The following is an 18,623-nucleotide window of genomic DNA, read 5'->3' as shown; positions in this document are numbered from 1 at the left end:
GCAACACGGGAACCATGGTTACAAGATCCTGCTACGTGAAGTGTGGTCCATGGACCAGCATCATCAGCATCACCTGGGAGCTGGTTAGGAATGCAGGAATTCAGGCCCTACCCCTGCTCTACTAAGTCAGAATCTGCCTGTGCCCTGGATCTGCATGTCATTAAAGTACGTCAAGTGCTGCCATAAGGTACCATGTTCTGAGAAAGATAAGATTCTAGAATGTCCCAGCAGGGTAATCAGGGAACACCTCTTAAGGGAAGGGAGAGAGGAGAGATTCTAAGGGATGGAAGAATTAGAGGCAGAGAGGCAGGGGGCAGGATTCCATGTACTGAGGCAAGAAGGAAACTGGTCTATTATGAATGGTGGTGAACCAGAAAGAAGAGGTCAAAATGGTTGTTTTACAAAAGTAGAAAATCACATTTAGTCACACAATTAACAAGCTCACATTTTTTTAAAAAGGATAAAATGACAGGAAAATCAGGTTGGTCTCAGTCAGTTGGGGGCAACAATTAGGAAGTGGTGGGTGATCAGAATGGATGGGGTCATGGAGGAAGATTCCAGGGACTACAGATGCCCAGCAGAGGGCTCCTGATTTTGTCTCATGGGCCAGTGGAGAGCTGCATGCTGCCTCTCGGGTCAAGGAGGGAGAGGACAGAAGAGATTGGGTGAAGGTGCTCTGACAATTTTTTTGAAGAGGACAGACCAGTATGAGAAGCAGCAGGGAAGCAGAATGACCAGACAGGAGGCTCTAACCAGGTCTGGGGAGATGAGCACCTGTTAGAAGGTGGAGGAATAGAGCACCAAGAAAGACTTTTCAAAGGAGGGAATTCTATTCTATTCTATTCTATTCTATTCTATTCTATTCTATTCTATTCTATTCTATTCTATGCTATCCCATCCCATCCCATCCCATCCCATCCCATCCCATCCCATCCCATCCCATCCCATCCCATTCTGGTTCCATTTGGTGGGCATGGACAAGAGCATTCTGAGATCTCAAGTCTGCAACAGCACGCTATAGAACTGACTGGGAGGAAATCTAGAATCTCAAGTATTGTTGTAATAAACTCTTTTGGTCATGACCCCCAAAAGTTATCTATGGGAAAATACAAAGGTCTCTGGCAAACATGAGTCCTGAAGGGAAGTGGAGAGGAAAAGCTAATACTGTACACAAACCCTGGGATTGTCCTCAGCTCCAGTAGGCCATGAAGACCCAGAGCAGTCCTGGAGCACAATCCCTTTGTTTCCAGGCCTCTGGAAGTCAAGTTGATTCCCAGTTGAGTTGGAAATGCCGGGAGATTTTTCCCATGTTGCGGTAGACTGGAACAATAACTGTAGAGTGGACGTTACCACAATTGTTTCCACTGAAGTTATTTTGGGGGAGTTTAGGAAGATTGTCTATTCCAAGACATTTCCTTCACCCGAGTCCCTTTATGAAAACACTAAGGGAAGAAGCCGCTGTCGCCACCAACATGCCTGCCCTGCTCACAAGCACGTGCACAGTGTTCGTGTGAATGACTCCCAATGGGCCCCGGTGAACTGCCATGCGGCACCTATGCATTGATGTCTTCGTAGAAGCTCCTAGATTTGACCAGTGCCTCACAGGACTTCCTCAGCGATCATCTCAGTAGAATCTCATGACAGCCCTCTGAGAGGGTGGCAGGTAGGGGGTGGATTTTATCATCCACACTCTAGATAAGAGGAAATGGGGAGGTAGAATTCGGTCAAGGTCACCCAGCTTGGAGGGGATGGGGCAGGGCAGAATCCTGTGTTGACTCCTAGGGGCTGTCCTTTGGGTCCCGTGCAGGTTGTGCTGTGCACCAGAGCTACTGTGAGTGGGTTCACTACCTGTTCGTGGCCTTCTTACCATTGCCAGTCCCATGCCAGCCAAAGACAGAGGCTTGGCCCTTCTGTATTACAGGGCCCCACAGCGAGTTGGTGTGGCTGTTACATAGGGTGCATGTTGGGGAAAATGGGAGATCCAAGGCTGAAAGGAGAGCAGGGCTGGAGTGGGGAGGCCTTGCATGGCAAGACCGTGGTCCTACATGTGATGGGGAGCAAGGAAAGGCCTAAGCACATTAGCACAATGGCTAGATTTGTGTACTTTGTGGGTCATGCTGGACGTGGTGTAGAGGACACATTCAAGGGAATTTAAGGCAAGCAAAGGGCAGACCAGTTAGGAAGTTATCCAACGGTCAAGAGATGCTAAGGGCTAATGTAAGAATCAGGGAGATGGTCGAGGGACAGAAGAAGAGTTTATAAACATTTAAGAATAGAATAGACTGGTTTTGGTGAAGGATGGGGGGTGGGGATGGGGGATAGAACATCATGGGTAAGAAATGGCAAATAAGACAGTCTCCACTCTGAAGGAATCGTATATCCTTATAGCACAGATAGAAAATAAAGGAGTATTAAAATGGCAAGGCAGAATCTAATTAACATCAAGAGGACAGAGGGTCATTACGCTAATATTTTATAAGTTTGGATCAAGTCCTGGCTAATCCCTTGCATTTCTATGGTGCAAACACCTTCCAGGATGGGGAATGGGATAAATCCCTAAGACCCAAGGACAGAGGATCTTGGCCCTGGCTGCACATTACATTCACCTGGGGAACTTTAAAGGTCACCGACACCCAGGACCCATCATCCAGAGATTCTGATCTGTCAGTGGTGGGGTCCAGGCAATTCTATCATGCAACAAGGAATGAGAGGGGGGACGTGCTACCTCATTTCAGAGACTTTGAAATAAGATATTCTCAGTTTTGCAGAGGGAAGCTTCCCCTTCCTACCATGCTAATGGCAGGACCAAATGAAGAAATTGTTGTTTTGGGTCACTAACGTCTGACTCTGAGTCACCCAAGGTCTTTGGGTCATCTTTCTTCTTGCGGGATGGAGAAGTCCCCCTGCCCAGTTTGCCCAATCACCCAGCAAGGTGGTTTCCCCAGTGCTCATCTGCAGGCGTGGTCTGTCTGCCTGTCTATCCTACACCAATCAGGTTTTCCTCCCCTAGCGCATGGACATCCTGTGCTGGCTGCCCCACCTGAGTGACCAGCCTGGTCCACGTGGCCAGCCGCTGGTGCTGCTGCCCTTTGGGGTGTCCTGAAAGGACCTTGCTGAGGGGGTATGATGCATTTCCTTGACCACACCACACGCCAGCCTGCTGGAACAATGTCCCTTTTCTTGCCGCCAGGAAAGGCCACAGAAAGGAACATCTTCTCTTTTCTTGCCAAGCGAATGTTTCTGCTTTGACCTGGAGGGTACTCTTTGAAGCAAAATAATGATCTGGAGGCCACTGAGCTGCCCTAGAGGTCAGAGGTCAAGAACTAGAAGGAATTGTTCCCAACATTTTTAGCACATTGAGAGAATACTCTGTGTGTGTGTGTGTGTGTGTGTGTGTACATGTGCATGCAGGCACATCACAACCATTGGAAAAGGGGTAACTGGCCCCTCATGTGAGCAGCCCCTGACCAGCATGGTGCCGTGTAAGGTATATGGGCCAGGACTACGAAGATTCTGCTATCAGAATCCTGCTTCTCACGGCCAACTTGGCTGAGCGTCTTTGCAATAAGTTCCTTAAAATGAGAATCCCGCACCATTGACAAGCATCATCAAATCTCATTTATGTTGCTCTAAGAAGAATCTATTTGCTGAGTGGTTGACCACTGACCAGAGCAGGTAAATGAGGCCATCCTCCAGGGTCTCATTCAGGGCTCTGAAGAATTTGGAGAATCTGGTACAAGGACCTCTGACTCACAACAGCGTCTAGAATTTAGCTCATCACCTCTGTACTGGGGAGGAGCAGAGCCCTGTGCTCAGGGCAGGGATGGTTGTCTGGGTCTGAGTTCTCCCACTTGCAAAATGAAAGGAGCTGCCTTAGAGGACATTAAGGTTCCTTTTAGGTCTAGCAATCTATAACATTCTATAACACTCTATGGCCTTCTGACTCCTTCCTCCTGAAGAAATAGAATGGGTCACTCGGCCTTCTGGGCTGTTAGACATTAATCTCCCAGGGGGATTCTGATTCTCTCTAGCTGGAAATACTCTAAACTCAAAGTCTGACCTTCTATAAAATGAACTAGTGACCCAGGTATTCAACTCAAGCCTCTGTTTGTGACATCTGCTTCAAATCAGGAACAGCCTGCTGCCTACATGCTTTGCACAACTCCAGGAGATGGTCCTTGCCTCAGTCGCCACAGATTTGAATCGTTTTGACGATTTCAGTCAGAGGCTGTCGAGCGCGAGGAAGGAGCTTTTCTTTCGAATTTGCACAAATGGCCACAATGGCCAGGGACAGGGCGGTCCATGTACTAAAACACTTACCACTTCTTTAGGGGCCAAAACAGGACTCCCGTGCTGGCCTGACAGCTCAGCATTTAGAACAGGGACAAATGAGAGGCCGTGACATGGGGCGTCCAGATGACACGGCCGAGAATCCCTCTCCTCCATGGTGTTTACAAAGGCCCCGTTCTCTGCATCTTTCTGGACGGCCGTCCATCTCTCCGTGCCCCGGATCCAGCAGGGCCGAGGAGCGGGCCTCTGGGAGCGTCGGCCTGGAACAGGGCTGCTGTCAGCCGCTCAGATGGCCTGCTGTTCTGATTCTGCGTGCACAGACATGGGGCCAGCTGCAATTGGGATTTCCTTTTCTTTCCTCTTTTTTCTAATTTCCTTTCTACAGAACATTTTATGTGTAGTTTAGTGATGAAGCCTTTCGAGCATACCTATTGACTCTGCTCCCTAGTGAAATTCCAGACTAAATTATTAAACAGATATCCTGTGAGCCTTCTACCAGGACCAACCGTTAGGATTCATCATAAATGAGACCGCAGGATGCGTGGGGAAGAGCAGTGACCTATGGACCTGGGACCCCAAATGTGACGCTGTATTAGCTGTGTGCTCCTGGGTGTGGCCCTTCCCCGTGGGGGGATCTTCGTTTCCTTGGGGAAACATGGTATGTTCAGAATGCTTTCCTCGTGGTTGACACCGTTGACTAGTTGGCCTCCGAGATGAATGCCCAGGGGGAGATTTCAACTCTTGCCCCACTGACCAACACTGGTTGCTCCTTGCCGGCCAAGAGGCCCCGCAGGCGGCCAAGTGGCCCGTGTTCTCTCAGCGGGTCCCGGTATTCAATTTTTGGTGTCCTCTACTCCTGGGCCTGCCCACATTTGACCCTCTCCCCACCACCAGCCCCACCCCAAATACACCCCAGCTTTATCCTGCACACGGGGGCCTGAGGCCACAACCTGTCTGTAGGACGAATCCCTGCCAGTGATCAGCTGGAAATGAAACACTTCCAGGTACTAGGATGTACCCAGAGTCCCTGCCCTTCAGGGCTTTGTGTTCCCGAGATGAGAACAGCTCATAGAACAGCCCTCCATCCACCAGGGTCAGCTCCTTGGGGTGCCGCCCTTTATCACTAGGGTACAATGCCAGTTATGCCAGCAAAACTACCCTGCCTGCCCTTAAGGGCATGCTTGCTTATTTCCACATTTCCAGAAATGAGCAGGAACTCCCAAGTAAGTGGATTAAAGCTACCAGAAGTTCTACAGAAATGGTGTTCAGGAACTGCAGAACGTGTGGATTGTTGAAATGCAAATTGGCAAAAGGCAGGGACGGCTTGTGCTGTACGTGAAGCTTTCCGGAGCCAGTCTACCACTGGGAGTGGGTGGGGGTCATGTTTCTTAGTAGTGCCAATGGGGACAGGCTCGGGCAGCTGTAGAAGGAGAGAGCCCAGCAATGACCTGACGACCTGCAGGTTTTCAGGGACACCGTAAGAGGCTGCTTTGAGCCCCATCTTTGCACAGTTGGCTCACATGTTTGCTCTGGCATTTAGCAACTATCTACGGTTCTGTGACTTCCTGCGTTCCCACTATGCATCCAACCAACCCTGGCCCAGGTGTGGTGCTGGACAAGAGCCTTGCTCCCAAGGACCCTGTAGACTTGCGGGGGGAAAGTCTTTCCCACTAGGCAGTGGCAAAGCTAGACTGGGTGTGGCTGGAATCCTAACTGTTTGGGCAATAGCGACTTATCCTGGGGTTCTCCATGGAGCACATGTACCCTGATGGCTCCTGGCTCTTATGCGGGAATAAGCCTCTCTTTAGGGTCTGAATCCAAGCAGATTTTCTCAGGCCCCTCAGACACCTGGGGTGTGTGTGTGTGTGTGTGTGTGTGTGTGTGTGTCCCCTCCTGGAGTTCTTTGAAGAACATGAAAGAAAAGAATCTATTTATTGGCATTCAGGTCCAACCTGCTTCCCCCTTTGTATTTCTGATTCCAATGACAATGTGTCCAGGACCTCTGCCCCATGCCAGTTCCCCTGCCTGGACTCGGACGACAGGTCACCTCATCCCTGTACTCCCGGATGCAAACACCTGCTCCCACTGCCGCTCCTCACAAGTACACGAAACTCAGTGTCCCCTTCGATGTTCTCTCTCTTTCCCTAATTACTTAAATCCAACCAACTGGACTTCTGACTCACATAGTAGACTGACCACGTGTACTTATTTTCAACTTCTCCTCCCTCATTAGTAAAAAAAAAGGTTGTAAACCTACAAAAGCACAGAGAACGAGAAAAGGGATTTCAACCAAGTTAGGGAAGACAGAAAGTGAGTGGAGTGGCAGGTAACCCAACAAAAGGGAACACGGATAAGAAATGTGCTGACGGAGTCTACAACACCTCCAGGGAGCTCAGAGCTTGGAGGGACCGGGGACCCCAAGAGGCGGGGTTCAGATGCTGGGAGGAGACTCTGGATATGGACTTCCCAAGGGACTTTCCCTACCCCACACAGCCATGCAATATCCTTCCATCCCCAACTCCAGGGAAGAGATTTTATTTTCTAGAGAAGCTCTGACCTGGGGACATAGGCACTCAGAAAATGGGAGAGAGAAATGGATCAAACGACCGGGGATTCAGTCACAACGAGCATACGCAGAACCTGGATCTGGGTTCCAAAAAACCATCCACTAAGAGGTAACCATGTTCCATGGGTAATGGATCCCAGGGCTGGGCAGAGAAAGTGCCCAATAAATCTGGAAGAACTTCTGGTGCCAGCAAGGGAGGAACTGCAAAGAATAATCCTTGAGGGTGTTTCAGAAATACACAGATGTGATCTGAAGGGACTCCCACTTGTCAAATCTGAAACAAGTGGACATCAAATAATCATGGATTATAACCATTAGAAACATTACAATCTCTAAGTCGAGACATGGAAACAAACAAAGTAAATAAATAAGAGAAAGGAAAGGTCTTCCTTACAGTAGAAGGTCAACTAAAACATGTAGATGGAATTAGAAAAGTCACCATTTGCCAACAAGCATGACGATATTTCAGGCAAGCATCATCAAGGAAAGCTAAAGCTAGTGGGTAAAGGTATTATCAGAAACAGTGTATTTATACAGTTTCAAACCTCTCCCTCTAAGACAGTTACTGTTACAAAGGGAAACATAGTAACTTTATAGGAGCAAGGCCTGGAAGTTCCTATCTGGACAGGTCGTCAATGTCACTGTCACCAAGTCAACATCTTGTGCCTCCTGATATCATGCACTGAGGACACCACACTGCTTCTGTGGCATTCCTTTCGAAAGTGCATAAATTTAATCATGAGGGGCCCTCAGCCAAACCCAAATTGATGGACATGCTACAAAATGACTGGTCTGTCCTTTTCAAAAAATGTCAAGGTCATGAAAGACAGAGAAAGGAGGCTAAAGAAACACGACAAGTAAAAGCAACGGAAGTCGCTACTGTTCTAAATCAGAACACACAACAAAACAAGCTTCCCTTTAGCTGTAAAGGAGATTAGCGGGATAACTGATGAAATGTGAACCAGGTCTGTAGGTTATATAATAGCATTCTATTGGTGTTAACCTCCTGACTTTGATCATGAGATGGTGATTATGTAAGGGAATGTCCCTGTTTTTAGGAAAACACGTGGAGGTATTTAGGGGTAAATGGCACCAGGTCCACAACTTGTTCTCCAAACCATCAAGGAAAAAAAAAAAAAACATATGAAAATTATGCAGAAAGTGGGATAAAGCAAGTGGGTAAGGGTACGGGGGTATAGGGTTGGGTCCAGAAGGGTGGTCCAGAAGCCTTCACTCCTACTTCACAGGAAGTGGGATGATGAGGTTCAGGAGCAGGACATGATCACCTGTCTCTGGGTCTGCTTTCTGTCCTCCTCAACCCTCTGCTCCAAAAGTTAGAACACTGAACCTCAGAGGGAAAGGCCAGGACTGTTTTCCGGACACGATCTCAATATTTAGCCTTCCCATAGTCTGTTTAACTAGACCTGCAACTACATTACTGTAATTATTTATAGTCTATTTAATAGCGACGTTTGATTACTCCCTTTGTAGGCAGAAGTTAGTGTTTGTTGTTTTATCCCCAGGTCAGCTTCCTCCTGCCACCAAGAATGCGTCAGGGTCACTGCCTGTGGCAGACAGAGTCTCTGAGCTCAGGGACAAATTCCTTTCAACATCAGCCACCACCCAACACACTGGGGTAGCAAATCTGCAATGAGACCCGAAGAGAAGAGACAGAACGATCAGCCCAGGGCTCTCTATCCATCTCTGAACACAAGCTGCCCCCACATCTCCACCCCAGGTGATGGATGGCTTTTGACCACCGGCCAAGTGTGCAGTGTTCCTAAGCAGGTCCCCTGAGGTTTCTACCTTCGATAGGTAGGAAGGCAATGAGCCCCCCTAACATGAAGGGGCTCACTCAGGGCTGTTGGGGCCAACAGGTCATCCATCAGGGGTATGGCCAGGGATAGGACCAGGCGCTGGAATCTAGGGGACTGTCATTCTTGAATCACTCAACCCTTTGCAAATCCATATCCTTGGTTGTCAAAGAGGGCAAGATTTTTTTTTTTTTTGTCCCTCATTGGAGAAAATAGTGATAAAGAACAAATAAGCTGCCATAAATTTTGGCAGCAAATAAAGGATTGGGTGATGTCAATTACTCACGAAACTGTCAAGAAATTATGAAGAAGGACACTGAATCTTTACTATAAACATTAAACTTGCTAGGAGGTTAGATCTCAACTGCTTCCAACACTAGAAGAAAGGCTAACCAGGTGATGCCAGGGAGGTGGTGTTACCCTAACAATATAAATTACAATATAAATGTATAAAATCAATACGTCACACACCTTAAACTTCCAGTTTCTGTAAAACTTGTTGTACAAATTGTTGCACGTCAAATAGATCTCAATTAAAAAGAGAGAGAGAGAGAGAGAGAGAGAGAGAGAGAGAGAAGAAGAAATAGTTATGAGCCAACTGCCTGCAAGAAGGCATTGGTTCTCAAGCTGGAAGAGGCGTCCGAGTCACCTGGAGGGATGGTAAAATACAGATCGCCGGGCCCCACCCCCAGACGTTCCAGTTCAGTGGAAGAAAAGGGAGGCCCGAGAATTTGCATCCCTGGCAAGTTCGCAGATGATACAAATGCTGCTGGTCTGAGGACCACATTTTGAGAACCACTGTCCTAAGGGTTGCAAAGGCAAATAAGATGTTTTCAGGCTTCAGGATCAGGAGGGTGTGTTGTAGGAAAACGTGGGAGACACACAGGCACACCAGTGACAAGGAGGGTCTATATTAAGTGCTGGAGAAGACCAGGTGAATCAACGAGGAGATGTTTATCAGGGAGGGGTGCACAGAGGAGGTGGCCTTCATTCAGATAGTCTTTGAAGAACAGGGATGTGGCAGGCAGGCAGATGAAGCAGGGAGGACCTTAAGGCAGGGGACCAGTGCTGCTGGATCGAGCGCCTGTTAATTAGTCACAAGGCTAAATTAAAGCACAAGCTGGGGAGTCACTGGAGAGAAGCCTGGAAGGCAGGCAGGCACCAGGGGCAAAGGAAAGTCTGGGGTTTGCCCATAGGCCTGGGGAATCGATGAGGAATTTTTAAGCAGGGCAATAAGTTTGGCAAAACCTTTATCTTTCTGGCTCTGCCTTTCCTTGCCTGTATAATGGGGTGATGGACAGAAGGTCTAAGTAGGCCTTTCCAGCCCTGACATGCTAGGATTCAATGGGGATGGGGGTGGGGGGACTAGAGCCCTCCAGCCAGTGGCCTCGCCCTGCGAAGAGCCCCTTGCCAAGCACGGGGACTTGACAGCCACTTTTACACATGCTTGGCCCGTCTGTCCATCCGCAGCCTCCAGAACCCTGGCCTGGTCTGGAAAGTGGAGGCAGATGACTGGGGGTGTCACACACGTTGCTAATCTCTCCTGGGCAAGTCCTCCCTCCCCCAGTCCATGCAGAGCCGAGTAGCCTGGGATTGTGCAGCAGCTCACAATGGAAGGAAGAGGGTGTAGGAGGGAGGTCCCCGGGCTGACCCTGGTATTGTTCTTGGGCCAGAAGAAAGCTTCCTCCTGCCTGGCCATTGCAATGCTAGAAATGACGACGTCCAGCCAGTGAGAGTCAGTGCGTCCTGGGGGGGCTGCCTGCCATCGGGTGGCCTGGGAGCTGGGGCCCATTCACAAACGCCTGCTGGAGAGCACGTAGTCCTGTCCGCCCCCACCCCCTCTGCCTGTGGCCTCTGACTACTCCCAGTGAGAAGCTGGGGCAAACGAAAATAACTGGGCTTCTCCGCCCCCAAGCTCACTGCCGCCAGGAAGGGGAACGCGACCAGAAATGGCACACTGGCTAATAAAGGAATAATGGATGCTTCACACCCTTAGCAACACCTTCCTCTTCCTCTAGTCTCAGCTGCTCCTTGCACGGGCCAAGGACAGAGGAGGAAAGGTGCTGGACCAGAATGCAGCCTGGTTTAACTAGGACTGGCCCAAGTCACCAGGGCATCACCAAGATGGCCAGGGATGTTAAGCCAGCCCTGGAATGGACGGTTGAGCTGCAGGTGGGGTGATGCTGCTTATCTTGTGTTTTGGAGCCTCTCCTGGCAGGGCTGTTGCATCATTGGTGGGTGGTGGGTGTGTGCAGGAGGGTGGCCCTGTCTCTGGGCATCAGTAGCCAGAGCCCTGTAGGCCAGCTCAGGGCCTGCTCACAGCTCTGGGCACGTGGAACCTCTACTGGCCTCCACGTCCCAATCCCACGCCATTCCCTAGCAGGGCTGGGCGGGGCGGCTCTTTTTCTTTGTGAGATGGCCTGGGCCCAGCCGTGGCCCTGGCAGAGGCAGTGTTCAGTCTGGCCTCACTTGGTCCCACCCCCACCCCAAGCGCTCCCTCCCACCTGACGGATCAAGCCCTCTGGCGCTCAGCAAAGGATTCTGGACATGGTCTGGCCCAAAGCAGGACATGGACCAGATGACCTCTCTAGTGGGGCAAGTCCTGCTATTAAGGGACACTGGCCTGTCCTAACAAAGTAACACAATGTCCTTTCCTGGTCACTGAGGAAAGATGTATGCAACCTAGGAATTCCCTGTGGATCCCAGGAAGGGAACAGAAGGACTGGTCAGGCCCTAGCCCTTGGCTTCCTAAATCCTCCTTCTAGCATGCGTTTTGCTGCTCAAGAACATTCAATTGAGTCTCTACTTGGTCAAGTCCCAAGGTCGCAAGGACCTGCACCAATAGGTCTCTCTACTTACAGAAATGTCCCTTCAAGATGCCTGGACACCCCCATTCTCCACGGCCTCTACTGCTTCTGAACCATTTCTCACTTACTTCTGCAGCCCTGAATGCCATACCTTTTCTTTAGTCTCTATAGGGCCTCCCTGGCCACCCACCAAGGCCCAGTTTGAGGTCTGCCTCCTCCAGGAAGCACAAACACGGGGAGAGGCAAGAAACAACCAGAGAACCTCACAACTGTCCATGAAGTCTCCAAGGACTGGGCTGGTCTGCTTCGTCAAGGACGGTTTCATGAAGGAGGGGAAGCGTGAATGGGGCCACGAAAGAGGGAGCAAATCTGGGTCCGGGGTGGTAACAACAGAGCAGGTGTGAGGAGTGGGGTGGGCACAGCTGGTGAGGCCTAAGTCCTACACAGACGGACGGTTGTTCTCTGAGAGCTTGGTCTTAGAAGGAGCTGGGGAAACTCAACTGAATCTCCACCCGTGGGCCCCTCAAATCACAGAAGGGAACCGTGGGCTGGTTCCCGACCACGTTTCTCGCCTATCCAGCTCACCAGCTCTGTCCTTGCTTCCAGCTCCCACCGTGCCACTTAGTAAGGCCACGTCATACATGTAGAGCAATTTTTCAGTTAATAAAGACTGTCATTATATAACCTGGTTTGTATTTTGACCCTCAGTATAGCTTATAAGCTATAAGTCAGACAATATAAGTCAGACAGACAATGTAAGTCAGACAGACGTATGATCCCATTTTATAGCTGAAGAAACAGAAGCTGGGAGAGAATGGCTTTGGGTGAACTTCACCACGTCCCGTACATGGAACCGAAAGGCTCCTAGATGACAGAAACGAATGGACTTCAAGATTCGTGCCAGCTATTTTAACTCTCATGCCTTTAAAAAAAAATTTTTTTTTTTAATGTTTATTCATTTTTGAAAGACAGAGACAGAGCACAAGCAGGGGTGGGGTGGGGTGGAGAGAGAGGGGGAATCTGAAAGGGGCTCCAGGCTCCGAGCTGTCAGCACAGAGCCCGATGCGGGGCTTGAACTCATGAACCGCGAGATCATGACCTGAGCCGAAGTCGGACGCTCAACCGACTGAGCCACCCAGGCGCCCCAACTCTCAGGCTTTTTTGCTGTGTATGTTCTGGATCAGTGTTCGGCAAACTTTTTCGGTAAAGGGCCAGGCAGTAAATATGTTAGGCTCTGCAGGCTGTAGGGTCTCATGGCAACTACTCAACTCTACCTTGTAGTGCAAATACAGCCACAGTGAGCGTTCAGGTGGTCGGCGTGCCAATAAAACTTTATTTGCAGAAACCGGCTGGAGGGCTGCACTTGCTCTGTGCGTCGCTTTGCCATCCCTGTTGAAGTCCTAGACAATAAAAGCTGTTGTGTAAGGGAGGCAGTTGTGGCCTGGACGCCCTGGAGCCAGAAAGCTGCCTCTAGTCCCAGCCCCTCTGAGGCTGCGTGGGAACCCACTCCAGACTTGGCCGAGGCCTGCGCCCTAGGAACTTCCCTCGCTGTCACCAACAGAAGTTTGCACCCCCCAAAGTAGCGACTTCTTATAAAAACTCAAAAACAACAAAAATAAAAATAGGCTTGCCTCACAGAGAGCACGTTGCCCTTTCTCAATGGGCCTTGCTACCTGGCGGCCTCAGACAGGAAACCATGGAATGAACTCCTGGTCTCCTCCTTTATTGTACGAGCACCTATTTTTGTCCGGAGGGAGGAAGCCCTGGAGGGAGTTGGGGGGAGGTGGCCAGAGAGACAGAGGGAGGGGGTCTCCTAGGTAAGTACTCCCCCTCAAGAGCTGTTGCAGGATCTTGGGTCAGCAGGGATTGTGGGGGAGGGCACTGGAAACTGATTAAAAAAAAAAAAAAAAAAGTAGGGGCGCCTGGGTGGCTCAGTCGGTTGAGCGTCCAACCTCAGCTCAGGTCATGATCTCGCGGTCTGTGAGTTCAAGCCCCGCGTTGGGCTCTCTGCTGACAGCTTGGAGCCTGGAGCCTGCCTCGGATTCTGTGTCTCTCTCTCTCTCTCTCTCTCTCCCCCCCTCCCCTGCTCATGCTCTGTCTCTCTCTCTCTCTGTCAAAAATAAATAAACATTAAAAAAATTTTTTTAAAAAGCAAAAATCATATCTCTTCCTCTTTCAAAGGTGTCAGTGGGGCTTCTCTCTCTCTCTTTCCATTTTTAGTGCCTTCGGCAGTAGAGGAAAAAAAAAAAAAAAGAAATCCATTTTCTTGTTCTTGCTTATTAAGGAAATGACATTCCCCCTTAACTTGCTGTACGTGACTAAGGTCGCCTAGAATATAGAAAATGGTTTTCCAGCACCTCTTCCTCCCTGTCGACACTCCTTACAAAGGGGTGCCGGAAGAGTCGCGCTGCCTGAATTCCAATTTCCGCTCCCCCGTTATAAGCCGTGTGGCTTGGGGCAACGTATTTGACCTCAATTCTCTCATTTGTGATATGGTGATGATGGTGGGCCCTACGCTTTCCAGGGCAGTGGCGTGAGTTCAGGGAGGATACACACAGACACTGACTCAGGCAGTGCTCGACTCGTGTGAGCCCCTGGGAAGGAGGCAAGGTTCTGGACGGGGGTGGTAGTGATGAGTCCCTCTGGGACACGAGCAAGTCAGGGCTCTTTCAGTCACTTACCAAGTATTTAACGAGCACCTGTGTGTGCCCATGCGGAGCTGACATCCCAGAGGGACCATGCCGACCACAGAATAAAGAAAGCAAACGCACCAGCGCCAAATGCCTGATGAGTGCAATGCGGAAGGGTCAAGTGTGTGGGGGAGGGGAGGGCGAGGTGTCCCAAAGGCCTACGGAGAGGGTGACATCTGACCAGGGACCACCTTGTCTGCACTCCCCAAGGGTGGTGTCAGGATAAGCAAGACAAGAAAGAGGCAGCACTGTCACGGCGTGGAAAGCACTCGGCACTGTTTGCAGTGGTTGTCGTTGGACTCCCCTAGGGGACAGTAGAATTCCGCGTCCCAGTCCACTGGAAAGGTAGCTGGCCCCTGTACTCAAACTCAGTCCATCTCATGGCTAAGACAATGCCTGTCCCCGGAAAGGTGCTCAGTCAATACTGGTGGACCCAGTGAATGAAGTCAGACCGTACCTCCGGTGGGGCCAGGAGGGGACATGAAGTAGCCCTTGGTGAGGATGACGGGTCTGGGAGTTCCAAGTGGGGTTGGCTTTCATATGACTGTTCCTCAGCATCTTGGGTTATTTTAATAATCCTTAGGCCTGTGAGTTAGCATATCCTAGAAGTTTCCAGAAGACTTAGCAACGGAGCTGGCATAGCTCTAGGGAACAATAAAGTCACTCCTTCCCATCTGGAGGGCTGGGAACTGGACTACTACGGCAACTTCGATCCAGTGGGGCGGCCCTTTCCCATCAGCCCTGTTTCCAAATGGCAACAGCGCCACCTGCTGGAGGAACAAGGCTGCTCTTGCGTGTGCCACCATTTTTATTCCTCCCGGCGCCCAGTGGAGTGGGGGAACCCAGGTCGTCGTTCAGGAGAGCGGTGATTTTCATTCTCAAAGTTCATTTGCCCCTCAGAGGGAGGGAGGTGGGAGAGATTCTCATCTTGCCCTTATTTGGGGTCAAGCAGGGGGATGGGGTGCTTACCTCCAAGCCTCACTGTCCCCTAATTTGGCTGGTCGGTCCCCTCTCTGGGTCCTATGTAAAGAGATCACCTTGGACACGCTCATGAGGCCTGAACTCCCTCTTCACCTTTCCTGGCTCTGCTGGGCCCCTCAGTAGGGGAGAAACTCGGGCACATCTGTGAGGCCCGAAATCCCACTTGATGTAGAAATAAATGTTCATTGTTCAGCTGTGTGCCATGCTGACCTCATAATGGCGGGATTCTACATTATCTACTACTAAACTGGGTCAGTCATCAGAGGATCAAAGCAGGGGACTTGACCAGGTCACGGTGAGCTCATAATTAACTGCAGACAGACACAGAATTTAGTTTCAAAATTTCCTAACAGGAAGGCAAGCAGGGAAATAAGTTGGGTTTATGTAGTTCCTATTGCCGGACAAAAGGCAGTGGACATCACGTCTGTCTGACAGAATTCGAGAAAAATGATCACAATATGTCCTTATGGCAAGAAAGGCTTGGGCAAGACGCAGGATAATTCAAGAACAAGGTCTTTCAACTGGGGTCTTGTAGAAGATGGAAGCCTCCAGGGCCGCGCGGGGAGCAGGGAGGCAGCACGTCTGCAGGGTCCTGAGGCCGTGGGGTCGCCTGTGCTCCGTCACCTGAGGAGCCGCTGAGGAGAAACTGCTCAGCACGTTACCACAGCTCAAGGTGTGACGGAGCCTTGGGGCGCTGTCTGGGCAGTGGTCTCGGGCCTATTCGGAGTCCATTCCCTTGCTTTTCACATTGAACTTAGTCAAGTTGAACTTGGCTCGGATTACAGAGCTCCTTTGCCTTCAGTGCAGACTGCCAGCGTCTGTTCTTCCAAGGGCAGGAGCCAAGGCTTTGTGAGGCCCCAAGGCCCACGCCAGTGGGCACCTCCCCTGCAGGCCCAGGTCAAGATTTCTGGTGTGGAGGGAATGCAGCCTGCACCCCTCACTCCACGGGAAGGCACCCTCCCTGTCTGGGCGGCTGATGGAGGCTGAGGGGCGTGCCTGCCTGGGAGCAGCCTGTGTTCCCAGGGGCCTGCGGGGGAGGGGGAGGACCCGCCGAGAAATGTCAGGCCTTTTCAGAGTGGGGCACGCTTGGGTCAAACAGGTACTTCCCTACACCTCTGTGTGACCACTTCCTTTACCCCCTCATCCTCTCCCTTGTTCTGGGGAGGAAGGGCCTGAGCATTGGCCTGGGTCACGTTTCTGACCTGGGTGCATGTTGAGCACCAATAAGAGGGCAAGGACACCTGCTGCTGCTTGGGACAAGGGACTTGCGAGCGCAAACCACACTGAGGAGCCTCCAGAGTGGTGCGCTGGTGTCCCCTAGTGGGAGCAGATGTCAGTGCAGCCGGTGTCCCTGCATGGCCTCCTGACACTCCTGAGTTGGGGCCACGCTGCGGTGACCCCATCACTGCCAACATGGCGGGCCAGCTGACCCCGTTCCACCCTCACACAGTTCCCAACGGAGAGCCCCAAAATGCACGCGGGACCCCCCAGGACTCCATTCTAGGTCCAACTGTGTGAGCTTCTGCCCTGCCCTATGGCTTTACCACCTAGAACGATGACTGATGATGACCCCCCAAACCCATGTCACTGCACTCAGAGCCTCCAGCTGCCCTCCCCCAGTCAGAAGTGTGGGGGAACAACGCCAGCCTCAGCTCCCTGGGGGCTGCCAGGTGTTTGTGGATGCTACGATCCATCCCCCCCCTCAGCCACCGCTCCAGGGAGGCAGACCTTAGGGACAGTCCGTATCACCAGCATCGGCCCTTATGAACCAACAAAGTGACTTTTATGGGTGAAGAACTATACCCGGAAGAGGTGGACACCTGTCTGCCTTGCTCCCAGGTCCTTGGGTGCCTCCAGGGGTTCGGCCCCAGAAGTCTCAGCAAGAGGGGTCCCCCAGGGTCCCGCTGTGGAAATACAACCAGGTGGGGTCACCAGGGATAGGGTCCTCAGCTTTGACTGGAGGGGAGTTTGGCCAGGTACCCAGGTGTCAGAATCTGAGCTGGCTGAGGCACTCCTACCTAAGACCACTCACGGTGACAAGTACCCCGTGTGCAACTCCCAGTGAGAGAGAAGCCGGAGCTCCCTGGAAATCTACAACAGTCATGAAGTCGGGGGGACCACTGGGGTGCTCTGCTCCATGCTCAGCCATCATTCAGGTCCCAGGGAACCACTCCTGGAGGGGCACTGAGGAGGGAGGTGAAGCCTGCAGGGAGAGAGCCCAGACTTCCCCCGACAAGGAACGAGGACTCTGACCTGGGCAAGGCACAGGTGGGCCGGGGCAAATCACAAAGGCTCCTAAATACAAGGAGTTTGATCAGGGGTGGTACCCTGGGCCTCTATCGTGTGGGGAGATGCTGAGGAGACAGCGGGCTGCAGGTCTAATGCTTCTCCTTTTGTGGGGTGGAGGAAATGGAGGCCAGGTAGGCAGTGATCTGCAGGCCAGTCTCTCCCTTTATTCTGTTTTCCTCCTGGTGAGGCGGGGAGGCAAGAAAGTAGTCCCCTCTCATCCACCAGGGATACATTCCAAGATCCCAATGACGACTTATAAAGCCTTGAAACCTCAGAGAGTACTGAACCACACCACACACACACACACACACACACACACACACACATTTTTTCCTGGGCATACACGCTATGATAAAGTTTAATTTGCAAATGAGGCACAGTAAAAGAGTAGCAACAACAACAAGATAGAATGATTATAACAATATCTGTAATAGGGGCACCTGGGTGGCTCAGTCGGTTGAACGTCCGACTTTGGCTCAGGTCATGATCTTGTGGTTTGTGAGTTCGAGCCTCACGTCGGGCTCTGTGCTGACAGCTCAGAGCCTGGAGCCTGTTTCAGATTCTGTGTGTGTGTCTCTCTCTCTCTGCCCCTCCCCACTCACACTCCGTCCCCCTCTCCTTCAAAAATAAACATTAAAAAAAAAACAAAACGGGCGCCTGGGTGGCTCAGTCGGTAGAGCGTCCGACTTCAGCTCAGGTCATGATCTCACAGTCTGTGAGATCGAGCCCCGCCTCAGGCTCTGTGCTGACAGCTCAGAACCTGGAGCCTGCTTCAGAGTCTGTTTCCCTCTCTCTCTGCCCCTCCCCTGCCCATGCTCTGTCTCTCTGTGTCTCAAAAATACATAAAAATATTTTCTAAAAATTAAAAAAAAAACCCGTATCTGTAATAAAGTTATGTGAATGTGGGGTCTCTCTCAACATATCTCACTGTCCTGTACTCACCCTCCCTCTGAGGACAGGTGGTGATAAGACCCCTGCGTGGTGACATGAAGCGACACAAATGACACAGGTGCTGTGACGGAGTGGTAGGCCACCACTCACCTCCTGACCACACAGCAGAAGGAGCATCATTTGCTCCTGGCCGAAGCTGACCCCGGGTAACGGACCGAGGAAAGCGGAACTTCAGATAAGGTTAACTACTGAGGTTCACTACTGAACTGCGGCTGAGGTTAACTGCATGAGGGTA

The 18,623-nt window shown here is 51.1% G+C and overlaps 1 protein-coding gene across 11 annotated transcripts in view; it reads right to left on the bottom strand.

Annotated features, from left to right (window-relative positions):
• CTIF (cap binding complex dependent translation initiation factor) overlaps nt 1-18,623 on the bottom strand; it is a 292,743-nt gene that overhangs the window by 152,649 nt on the left and 121,471 nt on the right. The gene's annotated exons all lie outside the window — the stretch shown is intronic.

This window comes from Acinonyx jubatus, chromosome D3 (assembly GCF_027475565.1).
Source record: "Acinonyx jubatus isolate Ajub_Pintada_27869175 chromosome D3, VMU_Ajub_asm_v1.0, whole genome shotgun sequence".
NCBI classification, from domain to species: domain Eukaryota; kingdom Metazoa; phylum Chordata; class Mammalia; order Carnivora; family Felidae; genus Acinonyx; species Acinonyx jubatus.
The sequence above is the reverse complement of the archived record's forward strand: the minus strand, read 5'-3'. Positions and strand labels throughout refer to the sequence as shown.